The 19,924-nt window shown below is 51.9% G+C and overlaps 1 pseudogene; it reads left to right on the plus strand.

Moving 5' to 3' along the window:
• The first annotated feature begins 5,142 nt into the window (after window positions 1-5,142).
• LOC146201578 (RNA polymerase-associated protein RTF1 homolog pseudogene) lies at window positions 5,143-7,224 on the plus strand (annotated as a pseudogene).
• Window positions 7,225-19,924: the final 12,700 nt, after the last annotated feature.

Below are 19,924 nucleotides of genomic sequence, written 5' to 3' on the forward strand. Positions count from 1 at the left end.
TTCGCGCATAGCTCCTCTACATCGGCTAACAAGAATGGAAAATTTCTATTTGGGCCTCTGTCTCAGATCTCCACTTTGACCTCGCTTTGCTCCTTCCGCCTCACTGCAACAGCGAGTGTTATTACTAGAGCAGTGGGTGGTCCTCCTGATTCACTCCAACCGAGCACAAGGCTTATGCTGGTGACGAGAGCCAAAGAGGCGGCGAAGGCAAACGGGATCCTGGAAAAAGAGCACTGCAAAACCTGCATTGGTGTAACGCGAAAGCACGGATGCTGCTGTTGATTGCTTCTGGTTGCTTTTAGTTGTTAAATTCACTTCTTGTTTACCCATTTTAATCTTTAGCACTTTCAAATTGCGCTCCAATCCCTTCCTATGCCCTTTTTCGGCTCTACTTCCGGTTGGTCGCATCCTCTGCGTCACATTAATTCACTTCTTGTTTGCTCAAGTTCAAGACAACTTTATTCATTTTAGTCTTTGGTACTTTTTAAATTGCGCGCCAATCCCTTCTAATGCCTTTTTTTTTTTTCGGCTTTACTTCCATATTCTTGACGTCACATTAATTCACTTCTTGTTTACCCATTTTAGTCTTCGGTACTTTCAAATTGTGCGCCAATCCTTTCCTATGCCCTTTTTCGGCTCTACTTCCTGTTGCGTGGCGTCACATCCTTGGCGTCACCCTAATTGACTGTCGTAATTAATTACTTTAGTCTTTGGTACTTTAAAATTGCGCGCCAATCTCTTCCTATACCCTTTTTTGGCTCGACTTCAGGTTACGTGACGTCACATCCGGCCTTCATGTCGCTTTAATTGACTGATTTAATTAACTATTTTATTATTTGATACATTCAAATGTGGTGCCAAGCCATTGGCTGAGACCATTTTCTTATTTACTTTTACATTTTCTGCCTCTAGTTAATTACCTAATTAACTTATTGGCCCAATTATTTTTTCGGGCACAACATTACGCCACCCTCTATCGATTGACACCACCTATACCACTTCTCAATTACAACCGATTGACACCACTCATTAACCTCTACCACGTCTCAATTACTCACAACTGCTGCGGACACGATTTTGCTAACGTGATCTGCAGGCGCGGCCTGCGGACGCGGTTGCGGACGTGGTCTGCGGACAGAAATCTGTGAACATAGCGAAGTAATGCTTTTCGCATTAATATGAAAACCGACCACTGAAGCGCCAAAGCTATCTCTCCCCCAAACTCATGCCCCAACTCTTCTTTTCCGATATGTTTTTACTGCTCCTACTTGCGGCGAACGCACACCTGCACTTAGCGATCTCGTCCTCCACAAAGCGTGCGATGCTTTTTAAAGCTCGGGCTAGCAGGATATCCAGGCTGACCAAGCGCCGACGAGGCGACAGTGTCGCTACTAAGCGAAGCTACGTGCATTGTAGGCCGTGGCAGAAAATAAAGAAAAAAAAAAAAAGAGGAGCACAGGGCTGTTTCTTCCGTTTCTTTCGCTCTTGATTTCTTCATATCAACCAATCGAGTTGTGTTCATTTAACCGTCTTTGGATGTTTAAAACTTAACTAGCTAACTCGAAAGTTGGCAGCGTCGCTGCTCAAGTAGATTGCATGTGAGGCTAATACTCATTATGCCACGAACTGATCGATCGTACTGAGACGACATAACACGACAGGCATTCGTGGACAGTGCTCGGACACTTGCTCTCATGCGACGCGAACTTGTTGACCGTTCGTACTTTGTAAATAATGTGCAAATCTCCCCCTGTCTTTTCTTCCTATCGCTCCCCTCTATACTTCCCCTCGCTATCCTCTCCCTATACCCTTTTCTTTCCCGCCGGCTGCCGCTCAAGTGCTTCAGTTTTTAGATAGCAGTTGCCGCGGCCGGCAATACTCTTTTCCTTCTTTTTGATTATTAAAAAAAAAAAATCAACCACTACCACCACCACCAAACACCGGTGCTTATTATAGACGCGGCATCCTCATTGACACCATCTAACGGCCAGCCAAAAGACTCAGCACGTTAAGAGCAATTGGGTAATTGCGATGGCAATTTAATCGCTTAAGGAAGTTACCTGTGAAAAGCGTAGTTACGCTATACACGTAATGATAAATCGAAATATTAAAGCGGAAAAAGTGAACAATTTAAACATTTTTATAATGAGCGGCATTGCCTCTCCTATTCGCTCCTCAGCGTTTAGAGCCATATTTCAAAAGCTAATTTCTATCGTCAACTAATGATTCAAGAAGGTAATCCTAACCACATTCACTTGTTTTCCATTCGGAAAAACACTTAAATTATCTCCTTTTTTTTTTTCAGATTTTGATCCATCTTTAGCTGCATGGGGCACCCTATATATCATATTCTAACGCCGCGAGCATTTGATTATATCGCTTCGACGGAGACAGTGGTTTTACACCGGCAAAAAGACAAACGAAACAGAAAAACTGTCATTCTATGAATGTGACACAATAACATTAGGCACACAACCTCAGTGAAAATCCATCAAGTAGATAAGTTGACCTAGATGAGTGGTTGCGCGTGAGTCTCACTAAAACCAGAAAATGATGCCGAGGATACAAATAGTCTGGACCACCGGACAAGGTCTCCCTCCCGGGCAACGAGCATTACGATAGATAGAATTTCAGATTTATTCATGGAATCATTAAGGGAAGAGATTCATATAGAAGAGGGAAGAATCAGGCGAAGAAGAAGCCAACAACGAAAGAGGAAAGTTAATCCCCTGTGTGGGTATGTGTCGTACATCTCTTTTTTTCTTTTTATTAAACAACAACCTTTGGCCACATTGCAGAACACTACAGCACACAAATGCGGCACTACCGGCACCTCCTGCTCAGGATGCCACTGATATACATAAAACTCCACCCCTGCCTTTTGGGGGGTCTGTTTTCTGCACATGTCGGCCTGAAGATCAGCCGAAGCTAATTGAACGTACCGCCGGGGCGTCTACGGACACTGGAGCCCTGTACGTGAAAAGACGCGCTCCTGGCAGTCTCGAGCCTTTTGATCAATAGTTTTCTTATCTCTCTCTCTCTGTCTCAATGTCTGTCTACGTTTCATTTCCCTCATTCCCGGTGACTCGTGCTTAGTTCCCAGTGCAAGGGAATGCATCCTGCAAAAATATCATTTTCCAACGCTATAAAAGCCCTAGAAAATTCGCCGTCGACGTTTGCGTCGGTGATGCGATATATGAGCAAAGAGTCACGTGTATGCCTCTGGCAGGGAAAACTGACATGGCCGCGCACGGATTGGTCGGCGGCTTGTGTGACGTCACGAAAGCGCATGACGTGGCCGAGTTTTTTCTAGTTATCTCGGGTTTTATCATGCGAGACACTTAGCTTTACTGCATTGACGTGACGGACGCAATGGCGCTTTAAAAGCAGTGACAGTGTTATAGCTAGAAGTGGACGAGACTGTATATTACCTGTTAAACCATGGTCGAGGAAAAAAGGTGTCTCCGTCGGTGTACTGCTTGATTTGCCATATGCAGGAAACCATTGCGCCACTGAGGCAATGAGTAAACAGGCTTTAAATGCGCTCTTATTCATTTTTACAATATTTCCGCTATCTGTCGCCAGGTGGCACTGCTCAGAAGAAGCTGTTACTTTTAAACTACACATAAGGGGTGCTACAGGGAGATATGGGCTGGGCATATTTCGAAGTACGGGAAGCTCAAAGTAAAATATTACATGAAGAACGCCTGAGCAGATCGGACAGTAACAGATGGGCAGCTAAAGTATTTAAATATCTATACCAAAAAAGCGTTGACTCACAATGGAGGCCCGATTAAGACAGACGCTTCTCGATCATGTATAGGCGCATTGGTTCAGCTAATCAGTATACGCGAGCCGACAACGAGGTGAAAATCGAAGTGTTAACCAGGTATGTCCTAACCACATTAAATCGGCCATCCTTTTTCAGCATGAAATGCCCGTTGTCCGTGCAGCAGAGGAACAGCACAGCGCCGAACCGGAGGTCAGCAAAAAAAGAGAACTGCAAAAAGCACAAAGGCCAACCTAAACGATGCTTGTTTCTGCTGGTCACCCCCTGGTGTTTACATGCTGTGCTGCCGCTGGAGCAGCGCATGCGTCAATAAGTGTCTAATGTAGTACTGTGTTGGGCGCAGCCCGCAAACGGCGCGCAGGCGCTTACGCTCTGTACAGCAGCCCAAGTGGCGCATCCGCATTCCAGGCGGCACTTGAAAAGAGAGGCTACAGCACCACGTGAGTTGCTGTCATTAGAAAATGCGCGCGCCGGGGGCGAAAGCCCTGGTCTCATGGCGTCGGCCATCCGTATGGCATGTTTGGTTTGGCTTGGTTAGTTTGGTTTAACGTCCCAAAACGATTCAGGCTATGAGAGACGCCGTATAATAGAGGAATCCGGAAATTTCGACCATCTGGGGTTCTTTAACGTGCACTGACATCGTACAGCTAGGGCACGCGAGCCTAGCTTTTCGCCTCCATCGAGAAGCGGCCACCGAGGCCGGTATTCGATCCCATCCTTGGGCACAGTAGTCGAGCGCCGTAACCACTGCGCCACCGCGGCGAAGCTCAGCATGTCATATGACCGCTGGACTGCGCAACATGAAAAAAATGCAGCCATATATTCAGTTACACCGATAGTAAACACATTTTATGTTTGGGGTTAATGTCTTCCAGCAAAATAAAATTTCCGACAAGCGGTAATTGTTTCGCGCGAAACTAAATCAACCCTTTTTCGCTCCTTTCTTCGCAAGGGATAGCGATATGGTGCGTTCTGCTAAAAGACTGTTTACGATACAAGATATTCTTTTTTTTTTTACATTTCTGCATACTGCGAAGAACGTCTCAACTTCATCCATATCTGTGTTTACTCATCATCACCTTCGTTTCATGGAACTTCATCTTCTTTTGTGAATCATTATCACCAACGTTCGTTCCCCGACGCCATTGTTGGCTTTGTGATCGCTCGGTCTCCAAGCTCACAAGTTCACGAGCGTCCGGACCAAGTTGTTGAACCACGGATATCATCCGTTCGTTTCCGTGAGTGCTTGTAGCGACAGTGTATTGGTACCAAGCCGGAGAACATCGCCAGGTACGTACGTCGCAAAAGACTGACTCTCGTCGTCAAGCTAGGCTAGCCCTCTCGCGAGCACCATGAAGCGTAAGAAGCGGGTCGTGTTCGAGTCCAGTAGCAGAGAAAGTGACAGCCATGAAGATTTGGACGGCCCGCTCGCCAAGAAGAAAAGATCTGAGTCCGAGAGCTCGGCACAGAAGTCGCAGCCCGAGGAGAGCTCCAAGCTGGGCGTGGACGCATACAGCGACTCGGAGACGTCCGAGAGCGACGGCAGCTGGACCGTTGATGGCAAGGGCGGCGCCAAAGCTCTTAAAGGCAAGCTGCCAAAGAAAACGCTTCAAAAGAAGAGCTCGTCATGTAGCGAGGCCGAAAACAGGGCCAGCGCATCGTCCTCATCCGAACCCGAAGAGGGCGAAGTCTCGGACTCTGGCGGTGGTTCCTCGGCGCCTGCCGGCGGCAGTGGAAGTGATGACGACGATACCGAAGAGCAAGAATTTAATGATGGCTACGATGAGAACCTTATGGGTGACGAGGAGGACCAGGCGCGCCTGGCGCAGATGACCGAGAAAGAACGTGAGCAGGAGCTGTTTAATCGCATCGAGAGGAGAGAGGTGCTTATGACGCGTTTCGAGATTAAAAAGAAGCTTAGGCTTACTAAGCGCAACGAGCAGAAGCGGAAAGCCAAGAAGGAAAAAGGCAGTTCCACCAGCAGCAAGCGTGGAGAAGCCGTGTCGGCCAGCTCAAGGTGTAAAGAGCGGCGTCGTATGGTCGAGGAGCGAAAGGACAAGCTCGACAAGAAGGCACAAGCTATCAAGGATCTCAAAGCCGAGCACGAGAAAAAGCTAAAGCGGCTCCAGGAACAACTGCAGAAGGAGAAGAAAGAAAAGGAGAAACGGAAGTCCCAGGAGAAAAAGGTGTCCCAAGCTGAGACATCGAAGAAGCTCAAAGCAAGTGACATTTTTTCGGACGATGATGATGATGGTCCCTCTGACAAGGATGATGACCAAGATGACGCCCAAGCTGGAGACGAAACATCTGCACGTCGCCGCTCACTCTCTTCATCATCATCCTGCGAAGAAGAAGAAACCAAGCCGCAAATAGCCGCCACAAAAGAAGAAATTAGCAAGATACGGTTGTCGCGTCACAAGCTTGAATGCTGGGTGCACGCGCCGTTCTTTGCTAAAACAGTTATTGGATGTTACGTGCGTATTGGCATTGGCTCGAACAATGGTCGCGCTGTGTACAGAGTGGCACAGATCACGGATGTGGTTGAGACTGCAAAAGTGTACTCCCTGGGACGTGCTCGCACAAACAAGGGGCTACGGCTAAAGCACGGTAAGCAGATGAGAGTCTACAGAATTGAGTTTGTTTCCAACCAAGACTTCTCCGACTCGGAGTTCCAGAAGTGGAGGGAAGCGATGACACTAGATGGGGCCTCATTTCCCACTATGGAAGAGTTGGCAAGGAAAGCAAAGGACATCCAGGATGCTCTCAATTACCAGTACAAGGAATCGGATGTCGAGGCCATTGTGAGTGAGAAAAAACGCTTCCAGCAAAACCCACACAACTATGCTGTCCGAAAGACCCAGCTCATGAAACAGAAAGAAATGGCAGACCAGAAGGGAGACCATGAAGAATCGCAGAGGCTAGCAGGAGAGTTAGAGCAGCTTGAGGAGCGTGCTCGGGAGCTGGACAAGCAACGTACGAGTACAATCAGTGCCATCAGCTACATAAACGAGCGTAATCGGCTGAAAAACATAGTGGAAATTGAGCGTGCCATTCTGGAAGAGGCCAAACTAAACGAGGACAAGGCTGAAGACCCTTTCACACGGCGAAAGTGTGCTCCGAGCCTGGTCACTAGGAAACGGACAGCGGACTCCAAGCCTGTGGCACCACCGCCACTAGCACCCGAGAAGAAACCAGAGCGACAGGGGGTCAGCGCAGCTCCAGTTGAACCGCTGTGTAACCACCAAGGCCAGCAGCCAGTTGGGAATGAGGAGGACATTTATTCAACACATGACTTTGAGATTAAAATCGATCTGGACATCCCAATCTATACAGCCCCTTCGGTCGGAGTAAGGCAATCAACGCGTACAAAGCCAGCAATTCCGAAACGCTCCCTGAACCTGGAGGAGTACAAGAAGCTTCGGGGACTCATATGACCTCTGGCGACCTTTGTAAAGATTAATATTGATCCCCTGCTTGGGTATGTGTCGTACGTTTCTTTTTTTAAACAACAACTTTTGGCCGCAATGCAGAACACTACTGCACATAAAGACGGCACTACCGGCACCTCCTCTTCAGTATGCCATTGATACACATAAAACTCCTCCCCTGCCTTTTGGGTGGTCTGCTTTCTACACATGTCGGCCTGAAGATCAGCCGAAGCTGATTGAACGCACCGCCGGGGCGTCTACGGACACTGGAGCCCCGGACGTGAAGAGACGCGCTCCTGGCGGTCTCGAGCCTTTTGATCAATAGTTTTCTTATCTCTATCTCTGTCTCAATGTCTGTCTGCATTTCATTTCCCTCATTCCCGGTGACTCGTGCTTAGTTCCCAGTGCAAGGGAATGCATCCTGCAAAAATATCATTTTCCAACGCTATAAAAGCCCTAGAAAATTCGCCGTCGACGTTTGCGTCGGTGATGCGATATATGAGCAAAGAGTCACGTGTATGCCTCTGGCAGGGAAAACTGACATGGCCGCGCACGGATTGGTCGGCGGCTTGTGTGACGTCACGAAAGCGCATGACGTGGCCGAGTTTTTTCTAGTTATCGGGTTTTATCATGCGAGACACTTAGCTTTACTGCATTGACGTGACAGATGCAATGGCGCGTTAAAAGCAGTGACAGTGTTATAGCTAGAAGTGGACGAGACTGTATATTACCTGTCAAACCATGGTCGAGGAAAAAAGGTGTCTCCGTTGGTGGACTGCTTGATTTGCCATATGCAGGAAACCATTGCGACACTGAGGCAACGAGTCAACAGGCTTTAATTGCGCTCTTATTCATTTTTACAATATTTCCGCTATCTGTCGCCAGGTGGCACTGCTCAGAAGAAGCTGTTACTTTTAAACCACACATAAGAGGTGCTACAGGGAGATATGGGCTAGGCATATTTCGAAGTACGGGAAACTCAAAGTAAAATACTACATGAAGAACACCTGAGCAGATCGGATAGTAACAGATGGGCAGCTAAAGTATTTAAATACCTATACCAAAAAAACGTTGGCTCACAATGGAGGCCCGATTAAGACAGACTGCTCCTCCATCATGTATAGGCGCATTCAGGACTGAATTCAGGACAATGGCCTCCATTGCCACAATTCTAATTCTGGGGGATATCACCTTCCTGAGGGGCAGTGCTCCTCAGCTCTGGATCTTACTTTTTCGACTTTGGGTCTTGTTATATCATCGTGGGCGACCATAAATAGCGAAATCAGCAGTGATTATCTTCCTATTACATATAATTTACTTCTTTCAAAATCTGACTACTGTTAGGTTTTGGATCGCGTGCGCCTGGGTGGCGTACCGCTGCCAGCAGTTATTACGTGCGGCTCGCGCTTGCGCGCCCCTCGGTAGCGTTGGCCTGGCGGCTCCGTGGACAGCGGACGGCATCAACGGTCCCAGCAAAGACGAGGCGTCTTCCAACGAAACAACCTTTACTACAACATCGTGAAGATACGGGCAGAGAAGCTGACCCGGAGAGAATGCAGACACTCTCACACAGCTGGTGTCTAGCGTCGTCTCAACGGCGCGTCAAAGTAGTCTCTATCGCAGCGGAGTCTGCCGCTGCTTTATATAGGCATGCCAGTTCGCAGGGAAACGGAGAGAGCCCTTCAAGTTCAGACAAGGCGTCGCAGGTGTTCCGACCTCATCTCCTCCACCTCCTGCAGACAGGAGAGGGCGACGCACTCTCCCTCGAGCTCCAGGCTTGGCCGGCGTTTGCACACACACGCACACACACACACACACACACACACACACACACGTTTGGCGCGTGGCAGGAACACGCTGAGACTTGTCGGCGGGAGGAAGCGTTGCGCGGCCGATGAACGGCGTCGAAATGGCCGATCCGCTCGCGGTTCTGCCTGTTGCTATGCGGTGGCCGCGTCAGCTGTCCCACTTCTCGGTGGAGAAACGTAACAGACTGCCCCGCCGGGGGAGGGAGATCCCGAAGGGCAGGGGACTGCATCCACTGTCCAGAGGGATCAAGATGTTGCTGCTAGCCGGAGTCGTCCGACTCAGCTTCTCTCGAGCTCAAACAGCCTGAAGAAGTCCTTGGCAAGTCCGGTTTCCAAGGAACTCTGCAACTTGTCTTCAGGAGAGTTTGCTGACAACCTACAACGTCACAACCACGCTAAAGACTCAACCGTTCAGCCAGCAAGCACGGCACAATCTTCACTAAGTTATGCCAGACTATTTCCCTCTTATGCCCCCATCTATATTAAAGGGCAGCTCAGCAGCACTTGAAACACGTCCACAAATTTGAAAATCGCGCTTTCAAAAACACCATTCGCAAACAAAAATAGTACAATGCAATATGTTCAAAATCCTATGCCAGGAAGAAAAACACCAAGAAGTGAAAACTGAGGCTTCTTCTCACGTTAAGGGCTTCGACTTAAGCCATCGGCGTTACCATTGAGATCACCCTTTTCAGTAAAACTTTGGTTGTCCGTTTCACGGAGCAACGTTACCTTCCTGTTTCTGTGCGAAGAAACACATGAGCGTAAGTTACTCACTTTTCTGAACAACCTATCCCTCTCCTTACGTGTGGCACACCAGTCACGAGATTTCTCGGCACGGGCGCAGTTGTGCCTTTGGGATAGTCGCTTTCTTTTTCGCGATAGCTTCAATTTGCTCCATTGTTTCTCGCGCCTGCCTTTCCGTTTTTTTCTAGGGCAGCACTAAAACACAGGCTTTCTGCTTTCTTTTTGCAATCGTTTGAGTTTGCTCTCCTTACGATGGCAGCATTCTTTCTCGCGCCTGCCCTTCCGCGTTTTTCGTCGGCAGCACTGGAATACTAGCCTTCTGCTTTCTTTCTGAGCCATCTCTGACAAGCTAGCGGTCAACGTTCTAGCGGTAACCGGAGCTAGTAGGGTACCGGTGTCGTCAAAGTGGTCAAAGTGCGGCGCCGCGTCTGCACCGCGGCCAGCAGCGCATGACTCATTTTCAGTCAATTCCGAACCACAACTACGGCTAACGTCAGTCGCGTCAGTCCCACTTCTAGGCATTTGCTCTGGCGGCTCGCCATTCACGTTACCAGGGTCCTCCGATGAGCCGCATCGCTCAGCGCTAACCGGCGCACGATCAAGCTCCTTCGACAGCTGGGGCGCTTCGGATTGTGTGAGGGCCATGTGTGCCACGTCCGCGTTCGCACTGGGGTTGCTTTCGCGAATACAACCTAGCGTGGCATCGGGGCACGAACGATTCTGACTCTGCTCTGGTCGCTCGCTGTCGCCTTCGCAAGTCTCGCTCTCTACAGCGGACGCGCACTCCTCGTCGGCCTGCCCTGGCTGATCACAACTCGCGGGCTGTGCAGTTTCCCTGATTGGCAATTCGCTTTTCTGCGTGCCCTGCTCTACGACCCAGCTGATTTCGGAAACTGAAAGTTTCTCCTCTCCTAGCTCATTTTCATTTCCGTCGCGCTCTACACAAGCTTCTGCATTTAACTTGAGAGGCGGTTCAGTTATTGCCAGTTCCCCATTCTCATTTCATGGAACTGTATCTCCTGCAGCTACTTGGGTCGGCGTGCAGTTCACCTCGCTGGACAGCGTCCCTGCGGATTTCTCGCCGTTGGAGCCGGCGCTAACCTTCTCAGCTAGTGGCTCGACCAAGGTACCACGATGCTCTTCTGTTCGAGAATTGGTCGGCTCACTACTGCGGTCACGTTGCTCGACCGCTTCCCCAAGCTGTAGTTTACTCTCTGGTACCTTTGACTGTTCAGGTTCACTTGTGTCTACGGCGTACGTGGTCTTAATCTCAGTGTGCTGTTCCTCACACTCCGGTGCAACTTCTATTTGCTCCGAAACTTCCGCACTGTCTAGCCATTTGCTTACAGCGGCTTTCAACTGGTACGCCAAATCAAAGTACGACTTGTAACAATTGTTCTCGCTCTCATATCTTTTCCGAAGATCATGAGGCGTTATCTGATATCGTTTCAGCAATGACTCTTTTAGTGCATCATAATTTTTCAAGCCGTTGCCAACCAATCGTTTGATTTCTTCCGACGCTTCAGCAAAGAGAACAGCTACCAACTTCTGCGCCCTACTATCTCGCCCGAAGCGTTTATTTCTGCAGACACTTTCGAAATCTGCCAAACACTTTGCCATATCCTCGGCGATGAGGAACGGTGGCGGACCGTCTCGCGGTATCGAACCGTTACACTGAATGGCATTGAAAGCTTTAATCTTTTCCACGCTCACTCCATGTGCTGAAATCTCCAGCTGCATCAGTTGCCTTACGCGGGCGTCCTCTTTCTCGTGACGTTCCCTACGCTCACGATCCTCTTTCTCGTGACGTTCTCTACGTTCACGTTTCTCTTTCTCGTGACGTTCTCCACGTTCACGTTCCTCTTGACGTTCGTCAATGATCTCAAGGCATTCCAAAAGCTCGTCATCTTCAGCTTCCAACGCAAGAATAGCCTTTAACACTTCTGGTTTTCTGAGTTTGACAAATTCAGACCCAACTCCTCCGCAAGCTCCAGCAATTTCGGTTTGCGCAACAACTTCAAATCCAAATTCATGGCTGTTCCGAGTGCTGCCTTCTCTACTGCCCACTATTGCCTTGCTGCAATTAACCCAGCAACAACGACAACACAATTACCAGCTCTGTTCTCTACTTAACAAAAGCCTGGCAAAACTCAGTAGAAGAAAGTCCCGCACTCACCAAACCTCGCAGCCAAGATTCCAATGCAGTCGTTCTGCTGCAGGCAACCAGTCATCACACAGGGCTCGTTGCACTGCTCCCGCCTTTCCGCTGAGCTGCTTTCATTCACGGGTCACGCCTGTGACATCGCTCTTCCCACCACATGTTGCACCTCGGTCAGGCCTGGCTCGTTTCACCGACCACGGTCACTGCTTGGTCGTCCTCGTCTCTCCGCTGTTCTCCAGTTGTTGGACGACGGTATCGCCTTCCTCGTCTGACTCGTCCCTCCGACCACGGTTACGGCTTAGTCGTCGTCATCCCACCGCTGTTCACCAATTGATAGATTTGGGTCGCGTGCGCCTGGGTGGCGTACCGCTGCCAGCAGTTATTACGTGCGGCTCGCGCTTGCGCGCCCCTCGGTAGCGTTGGCCTGGTGGCTCCGTGGACTGCGGACGGCATCAACGGTCCCAGCAAAGACGTGGCGTCTTCCAACGAAACAACCTTTACTACAACGTCGTGAAGATACGGGCAGAGAAGCTGACCTGGAGAGAATGCAGACACTCTCACACAGCTGGTGTCTAGCGTCGTCTCAACGGCGCGTCAAAGTAGTCTCTATCGCAGCGGAGTCTGCCGCTGCTTTATATAGGCATGCCAGTTCACAGGGAAACGGAGAGAGCCCTTCAAGTTCAGACAAGGCGTCGCAGGTGTTCCGACCTCATCTCCTCCACCTCCTGCAGACAGGAGAGGGCGACGCACTCTCCCTCGAGCTCCAGGATTGGCCGGCGTTTGCACGCACACGCACGCACACACACACATTTGGCGCGTGGCAGGAACATGCTGAGACTTGTCGGCGGGAGGAAGCGTTGCTCGGCCGATGAACGGCGTCGAAATGGCCGATCCGCTCGCGGTTCTGCCTGTTGCTATGCGGTGGCCGCGTCAGCTGTCCCACTTCTCGGTGGAGAAAAGTAACACTACAGGGCTCGCCAGAGGCGCTTTTTAAATCATGGTAAATACGAAACCGCTCTTCGATCTTCCCTTTAGTCTATTACCCCTTCTGACGCTCATTCACGGGCGGCGTCTGTGGTGTCATGGCTGCACGATGCGATTGAACCGGCTGAATTTTCTGTTGCCTCATCTAATCAGCCCTCAAATTCCTCTTGATGGAATCCTGACTGCACTCGTGCTTATTAGGGCCGAAAAGCGGCATGGAAGAGTCAGCGTCATAATCAGTCGCCCTCTAATTGGTTAAAGTACGAGTTTCATACTACCATTTTTAAAGGTGCCGTGTCATCAGCAAAGCAAAAACATAAGACTGATTTACATCCCTTTTTATCACATAATAAGCACCGTAGTGCACTATTTAGTTTCCTGCGCCATGCTAAATCTCCGCAGCAAGTAGTCTGGTATTCATCTGTGGCACTGAGCCCTAGCGAGGCGGCTGATTTGTTAGATACTGTTGGTCGCGGTCTGGAAATTCGCATTTCGTCGCCATGTCCAAGGCCGCTCGCATTCCCGGTCGCTGTGACAGATTTTTCCGAAGTGACTATGTCAGAATTAGCAACTGTAATTTCAAAAACAACAGCATATGGGCGATTCCTCTGCCCGAGGGATGCGCACGACAAATACACAGCTGGCCGTGTAACAAGCATCTTTAATCTCACAGGGGTCGTCCAAGGGGGTGCGGGGTCGTCGTCGGCGGGTCTGCAGCCTGCGGGTCGTCTTCCGTGGAGAAGCGCCAGAAGCGAAGAAGCAGGAACGAAGAGGAGAGGAGCGAAGAGCGGAGCGAAGAGAGGCGAGACGGCGGCGCGTGCCTTCCTTATAACCCCCTCGCGCGGGACCGGTTATCCCCGAACGAGCGGGGAGAGGGAAACAGGCAGAGCGCAGGGAGCATTGGGAAGTGGCGCGGCCTTCGAATGCGCGGCTTGCCACGGGCCCTACAGATATGTAGCGAAGGGCCCCACATCTTGCCCTCCCCCCTCAGCGTCCGACCCGGGCTCCGCCAACAGCCGGTCCATGTCCATGTTCGAGCCCGGGTCGGCGCAATATATGAAGGCTTGTCGCCTGGCTCTGGCGGGATGCCATCTCAGCTGGTCCGTGGGACGGGAGAAGCAGCAGGCATGGCGGGACTGTTCCGGCTGGTCCCTCTCCGGCAGCGGTCACATCCTCGGGGTCACAGCGCAGCTTGGCTCGGCCACGGATACGCCTGCCAGCGGCCCTGAGCTGCTACTCTACATCGCTGACCCCGTTCTACGTGGCGCCGTGCTGGATGCACTGGGACCCCTTTGCAGCAGGCGTTTCCGCCCCGGGCACACCTGGCTTCCTGAGGCCCGTACTCCAGGCCTGGGCAGCGGGCTCCAATCCAGACTCGTTGAAGACGGCCAGCATGGCCACGCTGGTCACAATGATGGGCCACAAACCACGACAAACTATGGGGGTACCCCCTGTTTAAGTGGCCCCTCCTTGAACCATGCGCTGGGTGCGGTTTCCCGCCCCAGCGACAGTGGTTCATCCGGCTGCTGCAAAATCTTATCAGAATGCATTCTGAAAGAAGCAAAGACGTTAGAAAAAGTAGTGCACTACCTTGGTCTTAGGTTACAGCGTCGGTTGCGAACCGGGTTGCTACCTGAACGCCTTACTTTGGGGGAGATCGCTGCATCGCTTTGAGCTTTCCCCGCTTCGCAGTTACCGTCCTTGCGAAGGTGGTAAGCTTTCAATCTGAGACGTGCACCGGACCAGCGGTTTCACCGCTCGCCAACAACCGCAGCTGGTAGGTGAGTGGCGTAGTCCGTGCCGTAACTTCGAACGGTTCAACCCACTTGTGCGCTAGCGACGCGGCGAAACCACGCGCTGCGTTACTAAGCGGGTGCGTTCTTTTCAGTACCAAGTCGCCCGTGTTGAAAACGACGTGACGACGACCTTTGTTGTACTGATCCGCTTGCTCCATGCGCGCGACATCGAGGTTTTCACGAGCCGCGCTCTGCGCTGCCTCAAGGCGCTCGCGAAGCTTTGCCGCTTACTGCGTAAAAGGAGGGGGCGCGGGCCCCGCCGCGTCACGTAGGGCGTTCTCTAGCGGTAAAGCGATCTCCTTCCCAAAATTCAAGTAAGCAGGTGTCATACCCACCGACCTGTTCACGGTTGTTCTAGTGGCGAAAGCCAGTTCGGATAGCCGTGCGTCGCAATCTCTGTGCTGCTCGGTCGTCGCGACCAGCATACTCTTAACATTCCGATTCACTCTCTCGGTTATGTTGCTCTGAGCATGGTAGGGACTCGTTTTCCAGTGGCGGATTTGAAGCGCCCGACAGGAATCAACAAAGACTTTGCTTGTGAAATACGAAGCATTGTCTGTAATCAGGTCGGAAGGGAAACCGAAACGAGTGAATGTCTCCAACAGTTTTTCCCAAATCCGTTCTGACACAAGTTTCCTAAGGGGGAAAACCTCAATCCACTTGGAATAGTGGTCCGTTATTACCAAAATATATTGGTGTCCGCGCGCGGAGCGAGGGAGGGGTCCCATGATATCGCACGCGACCACTTGCCACGGATAGTTGCTAACTACCGGCTTCATCATGCCAGCGGGTTTCCCCGCCGGAGGCTTGGCTACCTGGCAAACAGGACATGTACGGGCGTAATCCAGCACATCCTTTCTCATACCTGGCCAGGTCGCGACACGGCATAACTTGTCATAAGTCTTACTGCCGCTGCCATGGCCTGCCAGCGCTGAGTCATGGAAGTACTGGAGGAATCGTTTCCGCAACTTCCTCGGGACCACGACTCGGAAGGGGGATGCAATCGCCTCTTCCTCGTCAAATTGGGGGATGTAGCGGAGCAGTAAGCCATCATCGCCCAGCAGATACGCGTCGTACTTGCCCTCAGCGTTCCCGGTGCAAGCTGCACTACTCGCAAGCTCTGTCAGCACCCGCTGGCATAAACCGTCTGCTTTCTGGGCCTCAATTAGCTCTTCCCTACTGACCGCTACTCCCCAAGACAGATTTCTCTCTGCTTCGCTTCTTGGCAGGCGAGTAGTCGCCGCCACCAGCTGCTGCGCCTTCTCTCTCTCGCAGCACAGCGGGGCAACTCTGTCCGCCTCCTTTCTCTCTTTAACTATGCAGGGCGCGACACTCGCGTCCGCCCTCTCCTCCTCTCCACTAGCGGCGACGCCGCTTTCAGCAATGCTGGTCTGCGCCTCTTCTATGCTTCTGCCAGCCTTCAACGGTGCGCGCGATAAAGCATCGGCCACCTTATTCATGCTGCCCCGGCGGTACTCAATGGCGTACGCGTAACGTTGCAACGTCAGCGCCCATCTCGCGAGTCTGCCTGCGGAGTTTTTCAGCCTCTTTAACCACGAACGTTCCTGGTGATCTGTCTGCACGGTGAAAACCGCTCCGTCTAGGTACATGTCGAACTTTGACAATGCGAACATTATCGCCAGGCATTCCTTTTCGGTCACGGAGTAATTCCGCTCCGCCGATGTGAGCGTGCGCCTAGCGAACGCGACAGGGCGCAGCTTGCCCTCGTGTGCCTGCAACAAAACCGCTCCTACACCGGCATCACTAGCATCTGTCTGCAAAACAAAGGGCTTGTTCAGGTCGGGGAGGCGCAAACTAGCGGTGTTCGCTATCGCGCGAGCCAAGGCAACAAAAGCGTTGTTTTGTCCCTTGCTCCAGACCCACTTCGAGACTTTCCGCAACAGCTGGTTCAACGGCCTAGCGAGCTCTGAACAACTAGGGATGAATTGTCTGTAGAAGGCAACCATTCCCAAAAACCTCTGCAAGCTTTTCACGTCCGTCGGGCAGGGGTAGTTCAGCATTGCCTGCAATTCGTCATCGTTCGGTCTCAAAATGCCATCATGAACCACAAATTCCAAGAGGTTCACTCTCTTTGATGCCAACTGCACTTTCTTTGGGTTGATCGTTATACCCGCACGTCTCATTCTTTCAAGAACGGAATTCAGGTGAATGAGATGCTCTTTGAACGACTGTGAGAATATCACGACGTCGTCGAGGCACATCATCGCGTAGTTGAACCTTGCATCGCCCAGCACGACGTCCATCAATCGCATGAACGTGCTCGGTGCATTAGACAAACCAAACGGGAGTCGAGTAAACTCGAAGAGCCCGCGGTGACAGGTGAATGCGGTTTTCTGAATGTCACCTTCCGCCACCTCAATCTGCAGGTACCCTCTGCTTGCATCCAGGACTGTGAAGAACCTTGCGTTCCCTAACGCGTACATTACAGCCTCGATCGACTGGAAAGGGTACGCAACCGCAGGCGTCAGTGAGTTGAGCTTGCGATAATCAACACACAGCCTGACCGAACCATCTTTCTTTGGCGCTAGAACCACTGGGGACACCCAGGGACTTTGTCAGGGTCTCACCGCGCCGGTATCAATCATCTCGCAAGGGCGCTGTCGAGAAGCTGTCTCTTATGCGCGCTTAACGGCCGCGGGTTACATCTGAAAGGGCGCGCATCACCCGCTTCGATCTCGTGCTGAAGCAAGTCGGTTCTTCCTGGTTTCTCTGTGAAGCAATCCGAAAACGGGAGTAAAGTTTCCACGAGCCTTCGGCGCTGACTACCGGTTCCTGAGAAGGACGCGATAATTGCTTCTAATGGGCTACCATTCAGTGTCGCGGGGGAGCCGTCTGCCACACAAGCGTGGACGCTCGCCCGCTGGGCGACGATTTCCTGTTTGGGTGCGCTAACAAAGGGAATGAGGGGGGTGAAGGGGCTGTAGCGATAGCCGTTCTCCCCCATGTCAAGCGCAATGCCTTCGCTCGAAAGGAAATCACTTCCCAGAATAACTGGTACGGCTAAGCCGGGCAGATAGACGAAGCGATGTCTCCGCTTCCTGCCGTCAAAACGCAGGACCAGACGTACCACTCCCTCCGCTTTTGCCGTCCCTGCTGCTAAGCTCAAAGGGGTTTCGGCTGGCCTGACATGGATGTTACATCTACGGCAGGCCTCGAACACATCATCACTGACCAGTGATAGAGTTGAGCCCGTGTCAACGAGTGCCGAGTAGCTTTGACCAGCTGACCGCACTAGCATAAAAGGGCTCGAGCGCGACAACATTCCTTGCGCTCTACAGGCGAGGGGGACAACAACCTCTGCGCCCCCGGTGCGGTCGCCCGGTAACGCGGCGTGGGAGTACATTTCCCATTTTCCGCCGTGGCTACCACGAAATTCTCCAGCCGACGGCGACAGGCTGGTGTTACCAATTATGGCCGCCGGCGGTCCGCGTTTCCCTGCATACGCCTTGCTTGACACTCTCGTGCCACGTGGCCCGGCTGGTTGCAATTCCAGCAAAGCCGATCGTTCACCTGCCGCGCGGTCAGGGGATGCCGCGTTCCACGAAGCGGTTGTGGACGTCTTTCCTCTCTCTCCGAGCCTATGCGGACGTCGCTGGCGAGCCCAGCTCGACGCCGCTGCTCAAACGCGTACGGGTCAAGAGCGCGAGGAATCGTGGAGCCTTCCGCTGGCCTTGCCTGCCCTACCGTCATTACGTCTGCGCCTCTGGCGCGCGGCGCGGAGTCTTGGCCTCCGGCCCAGGCGCATCGCGGCTCTAGCGATTTGGCTGGTGTCACGAAATCGGCGCCCATTTTCATCAAGCCGGCACGACGCGAGGCCCGCACGGCGTCGCGTGGAAGGCATGGAGAGCAAAGCCCCCTTCCCCGCGCGGGAGAGCGCGTAGCTTTGTACGCGTTGTTGTCACCTCTTTCCCCTTGCCCGGGGAAGACGGTGGTTCATCGGCCTGAAATGCGCCAGAAAAATCGAGCATCTTCTATGGGACCTAGCCAATGACGACGCGCGGCTCGACGGGAGGAGAAGAGGGAGCTATAACCAGCGAAGCTATGTGTGTGTGCGCGCTAGCTTTGGCGCGTGTTAACAAACAGACGCGGCGCGCCCTATTTAAAGCGACCGCGCCGCTTGTTTAGTCAGTCAGTCAGTTCGTCAGTGTTTTGCGACGTGCTCGCCTGTGTTTCGGCTGGACTCCCGGGGATCACCCGCTGCTGGCAAGCCCACGGACTTTCAAGGGAGCGGCGCTCGTCTCGTATGGCGGCCACATCGTGACTCTTGAGGCGTCGGACTGCAACAGTGCCCGGTGAACAATTTGGTGTTTGTTTATGTACTCTCTCGTGTTTCATCAGTTGTAAAGCCTGTGTTATTCAATCATTCTGTAGTTGCATGCTTAGCGTTTGTATTCTGTGAACCTCTCGCCTGTTATATTTCAAGTGATCTTGTGTATTCCTTTGTATCGTCTCTTGCAGTGCATAAATTGTGTTTTGTTTGTTACTTCTGACTCCGATCCTTACTCTGGTTTGAACCGGCGACCGCTGGGCACCAAACGACCACCCCCTTCTGTCACTACAAGGTAGTTGAATTCCGGCTGAGCTTGCCACGCAGGTCGAGGGCATCTCCTTCGCGACCGGAACAGCTACCCCCACTCACTCTAAGGGTGTCTGGGAGTGTGCGCACCGTTACGGGCGCATCGTTAATAATACCCCCTAATTATTAACGGGTGACAATTAATCTGGCGTCCGCGACAGGACGTTTGGTGCATTCAAGCTCAGAGGACGGAGAACGAGTTAGAAGAGTTTACGAAGAGGTCGTAAACTGTGTAGCAGCAGAGCGATAACGAGAGGTAGTGCCGCGCGGAAGCGTTTAGGCGAGGTTCGCTAAGCAGTCTTTAGGTTACACCCAGACGGTTCGCGCTGCAGATATGAATCTGAAAGAGTTGATTGAGGCTGGCACCCAGCTGGGATTGTCCGGTGCCGAACTGCGCAAATGGGTTAGCCAGAGAGAAAAAGAAGAAAGAGAGAGAGAAGAAAAGGAACGAGAGAGGGCTCGAAAGGAAGCCGAGGAGGAACGAGAGAGGGCTCGAAAGGAAGCCGAGGAAGAAAGAGAGAAGGCTCGGAAGGAGCGTGAAGAGGAATTTCAGCGAGAAAAGGAATTACTATGAAACTTCAGCTCCAAAACTCAGGGAACAACAACGGTTTAA

Source organism: Amblyomma maculatum, chromosome 1 (genome assembly GCF_055883805.1).
Source record: "Amblyomma maculatum isolate TAMU_Amacu chromosome 1, ASM5588380v1, whole genome shotgun sequence".
Classification (NCBI taxonomy): domain Eukaryota; kingdom Metazoa; phylum Arthropoda; class Arachnida; order Ixodida; family Ixodidae; genus Amblyomma; species Amblyomma maculatum.